The sequence below is a fragment of the Mesocricetus auratus genome, unplaced genomic scaffold, assembly GCF_017639785.1.
Source record: "Mesocricetus auratus isolate SY011 unplaced genomic scaffold, BCM_Maur_2.0 Super-Scaffold_100029, whole genome shotgun sequence".
Taxonomy (NCBI): Eukaryota; Metazoa; Chordata; class Mammalia; order Rodentia; family Cricetidae; genus Mesocricetus; species Mesocricetus auratus.
The window spans coordinates 14524920-14534462 of record NW_024429210.1 but is presented as its reverse complement, the minus strand read 5'-3'; the positions used below and the strand labels follow the sequence as shown (position 1 = coordinate 14534462).

Sequence of the window (9543 nt, the reverse complement as noted above, 5' to 3'; positions counted from 1 at the left end):
TGTTCTCCAGTCACCAGTCCTGCACTTTAAAGTCATGGTCTGCACAATAAAATTGGCTCCCGTGTGAATGTCAACCCCTAAAACCAAATATTCCCATTTATTAAAATAAAAATGTAAATTTATAAATTATCATCCTATTTTTATGTAAAAGCATTCTGGAAAGTACCACATACCATTGTCACATGGCAAACAGCCCTCCCCATCATTGGCTGTTGCTAGGCTACCAGGAAATGGAATGGACCATTGCCAATGATGAATTAACTGATGAGCCAGGATGACAGTAATCTTTGTCACTGGATGCAGTAGCTGTCTGAGCCCTGTCATTTTCTGCATTTCATGTTAAACAGATATACCTAGATTGTAAAACAATACAAAGAAGAATCTGGAAAGAAAGAAGCAAACTTTGACAATCAGAGGGTGGTAGCTTTTTATAAAACATATGAGGCTTATTACCTTCTCTGAAGAAGGCAATCCAGCATCCATTAGCTTTTCTTTCTCAAATTAAAATCGGTGAGCAAATGAAACTTTGTTCTACATCAATAAAGCAGATTCAAAAGGACACATACTGGCAAGCGTGCTGCAATCTGTCTGCACAAAGCCGAAGCATCCAGCTGAAATGCAAAAAGAAAAAAATCACGAAATAATCAGGATGTTTGGTTCATGATGTTAACCACAAGGATCTGTACATATGTAAGAGCATCCTTATATGGTGAGTTGTGTGGACAAAAGGACCAGCTAAATCTGGATGCTTGAGTACTGTAGATGACATAAATAGCTAAGGATAGGACTACTCAGTGAGTAATACCATGTCGTCACAGGATACAAGATTTTTTTTCCTTGTGGAACAAAACGACTAATATAATTAAATTTACTTTTCCATGAATTGTATGTGAAAATATTGAAGAGACTGGTAGTTTTTTTTCTTTCTACTTATAGATTCAACTTTAGACCAATTTTGAACTGTTTTAAGGCAAAGGACAAGGACTCAAGTTCTGAGCATTCGTCTTTAAGGAAAGATGATAGTAAAGCCAATGCGTGTTCACAGGTGTGAGCATGCCAAAATCAAGTGGTAAGATATAAAATAAAATGGCCTAATGTGGGAAATACAGAGGAGTCTAGGAAGTAGGTATAGTGACATCTACCAGTCGAGAAAATGTACAATACTAAACACGACTGGTCTTTGAAGTAGGAGACAACACATAGAAAACCCTATGAGGAAGGCAAACGAACCAGCTGAGACCTAGACACCTAGACCTGGAGCTTTCAACCCAGGGGTTCCTGAGGGAAAGCAATGTGTGGGAAGTTGTTGGGTGGTGTCAATTAGAAGCTTAAAATGATGCCAATCCGTCCCAACCATTCTATTCTGCATGTAGCATTGCTTTTCCAAAAATAAATGTGAAGATGAGATTCAACAAGTTAGATAGACACGTATGCTAGTATCTTATCACCCGTAAAAAAAAAAAGCCCAGGAATGTCACATTAGGTAACCCTCCTTTGCCTACTTGACTATAACTCTCTCTGATTCATCCTCATAAACAAACATGAAATCAGTGTAAGCAGGCCAGTGTAGTGTGCACGCGCGAGCATGTGTGCATTCCTATGTAGTTTCAGAGTTTTAGCACAAAGGATCTGCCAACGGGACAGCAACTCCAGGGTCTTGTTGGGCCCTGCATTAGCAGAAGATGAATGGCAGGAGGTTCTTTGGACCCAATACTTCACTGCACTCGGCCCTGTTGTGTTCTTTGTTGCCATGTGGATTTTCGAAATGATAGATCATAACTACAGGCCCAATGTGTGTGGATGTGATTGTATGTACTTAATATTTCAGGAGAAGTATATGCGACCTAATCCAATCACTCTGAAAAATGGAAATGCATGAAGAAAGCTGCTGGCATAAAAAAGAATAAAGAAGAAATATTGATGACGCTCTCTATGGATTAGGCAAAATATATTCATGTAGCATTTGAATATATATATGTATAAGCACACACATTCTGATATGTATGTTTATATATGTAAAATATTATTTATGTACATACGCATACTAGCTGATCAATGCATTAAGACAAACCGGATAGGGAACTCTTATTTCTTGGAAGTGAAAACTATCGTTTATCTCCCACTGTAGGATTTTGTCACCATTGCAAGGATATAGAGAATTCGTGGAAGATTCTTAATGAGACCTCAACCAATACCCACCAACATATCCTCAGATTCAGACGTGGTGTGCTGGCCGATAGCTGGGAGCCACAGCTGTGTTTTGGGGGAGGGGTGCAGACCTGCCAGCCTGGGCACTAGCTGCAGCTTTCTGTGGTGACAGCTTTGTTGCGCGGTGGCAAGTTACCTGGTGCCCTCTTCCCCTGCCTCTCTATTTGTGAAGGGGAGGAATATTATTTGCTTTAGAACTAGTTACAACAGTCCCTGGTGTACAATGAGCACTATAGAAATGTTTGTTAGATAAGCAAGGAAAAAATCATCGCAAACAGGAAATGTCATCAAAGGAGCCAGGTTTGAAGTTTTTCTTCCCTCGATAAAGCCCATGGCTTCTGAAAGTTTTTTATGGCAGCAAACAATTAACCTGAAGCCACAGGTGGACTTTGTTCTGTATCTGGGAAACTCTGCTCTCTAGATCCAGAACAAGAGGGTTGCAACCTCTGAGGTCTGTCTGCTTCCTTCACTGTAAGAGTTTCCTTGTCCCCTGGTCGTTTCTAGCCATCTCACCCACCCTAAACTCTTACCTCAGGGGTAGGGGTGAAAGTAGGGGAGATGGAGAGAGAAGTTCAGGGGTAGGGGTGGAGATAGGGGAGATGGAGAGAGACGTTCAGGGGTAGGGATGGAGATAGGGGAGATGGAGAGAGAAGTTCAGGGGTAGGGGTGGAGATAGGGGATATGGAGAGAGAAGTTCAGGGGTAGGGGTGGAGATAGGGGAGATGGAGAGAGACGTTCAGGGGTAGGGTTGAAGGTAGGGGAGATGGAGAGAGAAGTTCAGGGGTAGGGTTGAAGGTAGGGGATATGGAGAGAGAAGTTCAGGGGTAGGGGTGGAGATAGGGGAGATGGAGAGAGAAGTTCAGGGGTAGGGGTGGAGATAGGGGAGATGGAGAGAGAAGTTCAGGGGTAGGGTTGAAGGTAGGGGAGATGGAGAGAGAAGTTCAGGGGTAGGGTTGAAGGTAGGGGAGATGGAGAGAGAAGTGTGGGGTGAAGATGGAGAAATGAAGACAGAAATGTGGAGTGAGGGTGGGGGAGGTAGAGAAGTGTGAGAGTAGGGGTGAGGGTGGGAGGAAGGAAGAGAGGAAAGCAAAGAAGAGTAGAGGAGAGGACAAGAGTGCATACCCAGTCAGCACCTACCCCTAAACAGCTGAAATGCAGACAGTAAAGAACAAGGCTCAGCAGGGGACACTGATAACCCCCAAACTTCTGTCCTGCTGGACTCCCAATAACACATTCATTCACTCGCCACTATTTATAATGCATGAAATAAGCCTTTTAAACTGTGATCAAAATATTAACAAAATAACACTAATCACGCAGGGCATGCACTCCCAAGAAGAAGGCGCAAACAACTACGTAAGCAACATGGTGGTGTCTGAAGTCATAAGAAGGGATTAGATGAGGGGTAGTCCAGAGGTCTGGGATATATGGGGGCAGCAGGACGAGGAGAGAGGAGTCTGCTCTACTGAGCACTCACCCACCACTACTGTAGTCTGGAAGCTCATGCTATGTCCATGAAGGGCTTGACCCTTATCTCATTGCCATCCCATGGCTTTCTAATTGCCCTACTAGATTTTGCCCAAATATGAAGCCCTCCCCATGGCAGTTCTATCCTGATTTTCCCCTACTGTGGGTGAACCCAGCCTCTGTTTCTCACACTCTCCAGCAGGGACAGCTCATTGAGCATAGATGCATTGTGGGAAATTCTAGCCTTACATTAATGCCTCTCCATATCCAGAACATCTCTCTTTGCCATTGAGAATCTTCCCTCTGGAGAAGTGTTTATCATCAAGCACCAGGCCCCTTGAGTGCAGAGAGAAGCTGCTGAAAAGGGGAGACAGAATTCTTCTCTCCTCTACATTCCTCCCAGGAATTTCCTGGTCCCTCTGCCACTTCTGCTCCCAGAGTTCTTCTCCCAAGCTTATCCTCTTCTTTTTGCTGGTTGCCTTCAACTCTCTACTGTGATAGGTGAGCACACCATCAGTCTTGAGAGGGTTTGAGGGAGAGCTCCTACATAACTAAGTTCAGCCTCTTTCAGCATACACATTAAAGTGGATTGGTTTGAGTCTCATCCAGAAGGCAATATAATATAATGGTCATGCATGCAATGGCTCTGACTCACACTAGGTTCTGGTTCTAAGCAATTTCTTGTATGTTCTGAGACTCTTGGTTAGTTACTTAACCTCTCTAGACCTCAACTTCTTTATCTAAGTTGACACCTCAAAAAATAGAGTTAGAATTAAGTGAGTTGATCTGTATGAGTCATGTTGAACATTAGGTCTAATAAATGCTCTCTAGATCCTGTTGTTTCTGTTGTTACATGGTCCTGAAAGACTCTACCTGTTCCCATTTGCCCATGTGAAACAATTCTTTAAACAAAAGAACCAGTAGCTCTTTCAAAAGCAAGTGTCTCTTCACATTGCTGTATAACTACAGTCAGGCTGGGGTTCACAACGTTTTTGTAGTTTACCCAGGGAGCAGTTAGAAATGTATAATGACCATCTCTGAGCATCTTCAGCCCAAGGTTTAGCCCCTCAGAAAGACAAAAGACTAATGCAGTCTTCAGAACATGGGGAAATTGCAATGGTGCTCTATGTTAGTGCACTTCTGTCAGTAGGGTTAAAACACAGGCTTCAAGCACCTCTGAGGCAGTCTGTCTCTAGCTGAGGGGTAAAGCAATTTAGAAGAGAAAACAGCCACAAAATTAGGGCCAAGCCTTCTAAGAAAAGTCTGCAAATAAAGTATTAGAAGTCACATCATATTTATTACTCAGTGGGCCACATTGGTCATCATGTGACCTGCATAATACTTTCACTTGGGATTAAGAAATGAAAGGAAGGAACCTGACATCTCAGCCTGCTAGAATACAGATAATCTTAGCCCATGGGGCCGAGTCATTGCTCTTACTCGCAACCTAGTGAACTGAGAGAAGTCATTGGGTAAGAAAATATCATGACCCAGGGAACTTGACCTTCAGTGGAATTTTTCCCAATATTAGATCTAATCTAATCTTTCATAGTAAATCACAAAAATCTACCCAAGATTTCTGGAAAGCTGTCTGAGAGAAACAGAAGAGAGAACTGAGCTTGCTTGTGCCCAGGAAGACAATTGGAGCCATTCCCACAAACCTGGCAGTGGTTGGTGATGACTGAATAGACCTCTGAACAACACAGAGGTCAGGGTAGACAAGATGGCCTTCCATGTGTTCCCTGGTGGGCAGTGTATAAGAAGAGCCAGCTGAAGTCAGCTTCTATCCACCAATCCCAGGAGGTCAGTTTGTGTATAGAAACAGAAATTTAAGCAAATTTAAGCTTCTGTTCACTGTTTTGTGACTTCAGTAAGAGAAGAATGGAGAATTCACACCAAATCTCCAATAGGCATTTCTTTGCCCTGGTGCTCTCTGGCTGTAGCTGTACCTGAAACATGCCATTTATGGCTTCTACATTAGACTTGTGGGGTTTTTGTTGTTGTTGCTGTTTTTGTTTTTCATTGTTTTGGTTTTTCATTCTTACATGATATAAAAATTCACAGCCTACTTTCTACATACAATCCTTAAGAAACTTCATTGTAAAGATGCAAACCTCTCTATCAATCATTGCTTCATTTCTTAGGAGGCCTGTGTAGCACATAAAACCGACATGCGTGTCCTTCAATCTCTACCCACCCTCCATGGTCATCACTGTGGAAAGGGAAAAGGACTGGACCAGTGAGGACTCTTACCCTCAGGGATCTGAAACAGCAAACTAGAAATGGTATTACTTTGTGGGGAATAGGAACTGAAAAAGTATATAGATTCGTAGGCTCAGGTCACCATTTGAGAAGGCAGCCATGATGGGTAATGTATAAGCCAAGAATTTTGTCTTTAAAAAATTAAAATAAAGACAAAAATAAACATAAAAGAGGTGAAGGAATGGGGAAGAGGGCCTAAGAGTTATTCATTTCCACACCCCTGTCAATACAAGTGAGTTGCATGGAATGGCCATGAAGACTTTAATGACATTTTCTTTGAAGCTGACTGAAGCAGCTTCTCTAGTTTGTACCAAGTAATTCCTGTCAGAGTAGTTAATAAACAAATACACAAAAGCTCTGGCTTTGCAGTGAATCTTGCAATTCAAAGAGTTACTTGCTACCACATACAAATTTGCTCACTGTGATGTTGTGCAAGGGTAGACAGTGGAGGAGTTCAGTGAATGACATATCTGAGATGCTGACAAGGTTCCACTGTTTTCTGTGAGCTAAGTAGGCATTGAAAAATTCAGAGGAAGGGGCTTCCATCTCCCCATGTTATTTCATGAGAAGTTGGCAAGCATGGCAGTGCATTTAGGTATCACAGTGATAAGCACTATGTAAACCCAGAGAGGGAGAGAAAAATCACCCAGGATGATGAATGCTAATTGCTATCTTCATTGCAGCACAATTGGCTGTAGAGAACAAAGTTAAGCATCTCTTAATCCCTGGAGACAGGCCTCTGGATTGGGCTGTAAAGAGCATGGCATAGGCCTTTCAATAGAAGGGAGATGGGGAAGCAGTGCCCTGTGCTTTAATCATGAAGGATCCACGATTTTCAAGTCAGTCCATCAAAAAGCAGATGGGACTTCTGACACACGTGGCTATAATTAATGGATTACCATGTATGAATATCCATAACTGAATATAGTATGGATTTAATTGTCAAGAATCATTGAACAAACATTTAGGATGCAAGAGATTTGATTCTGAGCTCTGCCACCACAGTCACGCAATTTGTATTTCACAGTGTCAAACAAAGACAATAATACCAAATCCATTGAGTCACTGTGTCCTTAAGAGACATAATTTTATAAAGCATAGCATATAGTAGATATGTCTTGTGAAATCTCAATGTATTCCATACACCCTTAAAGATTAACCATTAACAAAGTTCTAAATATAATTAGTATAGTAATCAAATGTAGCCAATTTTTAAAAATTCTTACCTACGCTACCAAAACTTTCCCTCTGATATATTTACTGATGACTACATTCCAGTATGTGTAATAAACCTAGACCAGTCTAACCAAGCACTGGAAAGTGAGGGGTGAAGCCTAGTGAATGGCTTGCGCTCTTGTTACTGTGTGATAAGGTGGAAACAATGACTCCGACTGTTATAAGTCCATGTGATCTTGACTGAAGGCTAATCAAATTAACTTCCCTGGGATGACAAGTGGTGACAAATTGGCACTCAGGATCCTCTTCTACCACAAAACGTGTTCTGCTCTAAACATCTTGTCTGCCCATTGTACCAGACCAGACCATCACTACACTTCTCTAGGTACATTTTCCCACACTCAATGCCTAGCTTCTTATTTTTCTCTCACAAACACTGGAGCTGGACCTGGATAATATGATTGACCCTTCTAAAAACTCTAGGAAGCGCTTTTCCTCCCGTTGGTACCTTGGTACTGCAGAGCACAGTTCCAAAGCCGCATTTCCCTAGCTCCCCTTCTCTACTCAGAAGGGAGGAGCCCTCCTGGCATCAGCCAGCCTCCCACCCCAGTCCCTCCAAAGGCTGAGCACCAGAGAGATCATTCCCCAAGGATCTTCCTTCATTAAAAAGGCAACATGGTGTTTCCAGGAAGGAGCTTCTGGCTGCCAGCAGCGCAGAGTGTTATCCGGACAACCCGACAAGATGTACATGCGCATCTAGCAGCTCTTGAAGGGTAACAGGTTTCCGCTGGGCACAGGTCAGGGGAACTTTAGTATGGAGAACAGGTGGGCTACCTGACAACCAGCAGGCAGCCTTGCTTTCCACTCCCGCCATTTTAAATCAGAATGTTTGGCAAATCATTAGTGTCTGCTAGTTATTAAACAGAGGAGAGTTCAAAAGCCCACGCATGTTTTCCTCCCAGCTCCCCAGGTGGTAGCTGTCTGAAGCAGCAACCTTTTCACTTTCTGCAGCAAGGCTTGCAAACTTCTCATGGCTAAACTGTTTTCTAACTGGTCCAGGCAACTGAGCCTCAGCCCTGAGGATGGCCAAACCCATTGGTGAATTTCTGCCTGAGGACTACCATTCCCTCTCCTTGCACATTTATTGTGGAAATTACTGAAATGTACACAAATGACTGCATTGGAAGGTGAAATTTGGTGGAAAAATAAAGATATAATAGGATTCTTTCTTAAATAATTTCCTGGTGCGATGTCTGTCTGCAAAAATGAAGTGAAATTATATGATGTCAAAAAATCATGTTTCAAAATGATTGACAACATGTGAATGTTTTGCATTGTGAAATGAGGTGGAAAATTTTAATTGCGTGATGGGAGGACATAATATTTATTAGAACCTAGTAACTACAGAGGATTGCAATAAAGAGGACACAGTTTTAAATTTGGCATTAATATGTCAAGTCTAAATCTTAAATGAACATGCAGGAGTAAAATCTTTATAAAAGCCCCCTCTTAGAGCATATGATTAAGTTTTCAGATGCTAATAGCTAAGCAGGATGGTCGAGGCGTGGGACATGCCCATACTCTGACAAAGAAACTCATCAGCTTGCATCTCTACTGAGGTTTGAACAGTGTTACCACATAGCACATGCCTCCTCAGAGACAGGGAAGGTTGATGTGTGCAGAGCTCACATAAAGTGGTTTAGCTGGAGGCCTAAGGCAAAGAAAGGCGACAGGCCTAGGAACGAAGTGGTGATGTTACAGAAGAAACTTGGTAAGAAATCAGCAAAGCAAAGACCTAGATCCTAACCTGAAACATAACAGCTGAGGGAGGTAAACAGCATCCAGAGTCTCAGGTCTACTCGTCCCTTTCCAGTAGCAGATCAGCCAGTGCTTGGGGAGAGAGAGAGAGCTCCTTCAACAATGACTCCCTAGTCCTGAGCCCTTGGTAAAACAAAGCAAGAGAGTTCTGCCTCCCAAAGCAGAAAGACCTATTGAGACCAAAGCCGGAAGAAGCAGACATCCCCTAAGCTTTTCCACCCAACCCTCAAACAACTCAATAGCTTTATTGATCAGGTTAGGAACCAATGGAGCCTGGCTCCTTCATCCTGCCGCAAGCTCAGAAAAATTGTCCCACTCAGTCTCCACAGCTTACAGATATAAAGAAATGCCAAGCTTGAGAACAGAAAGCCTGTTCTCTCTACAGAAATGATACTAGGGATGTCAGGAAGATGGCAACAATATGAATCATTGAGTTGAAAATCCGCAGGTCTTGTAGAGCAGAGATCAGAAATAAAAGCACCTAGCCACCAGCAGTAAGAGATCTGAGATGAGTGAAAAGAGGTTCATGAAGTAGAGACTTTACAGCCTTGTTCTTGCAGAATTGAAGGGATGTGCTGGGAGAGTCAGCATCTGGTCACCCCCTGTTCTGTC

The 9543-nt window shown here is 42.6% G+C and overlaps 1 long non-coding RNA gene across 1 annotated transcript in view; it reads right to left on the bottom strand.

The window, feature by feature from the left end:
- Positions 1-426: 426 nt before the first annotated feature.
- LOC121134640 overlaps positions 427-9543 on the bottom strand; it is a 46647-nt gene continuing 37530 nt past the window's right edge. Inside the window, exon 3 of the long non-coding RNA XR_005871738.1 lies at positions 427-611. This is a non-coding gene — a long non-coding RNA (uncharacterized LOC121134640). The remainder of the gene's footprint in view (positions 612-9543) is intronic.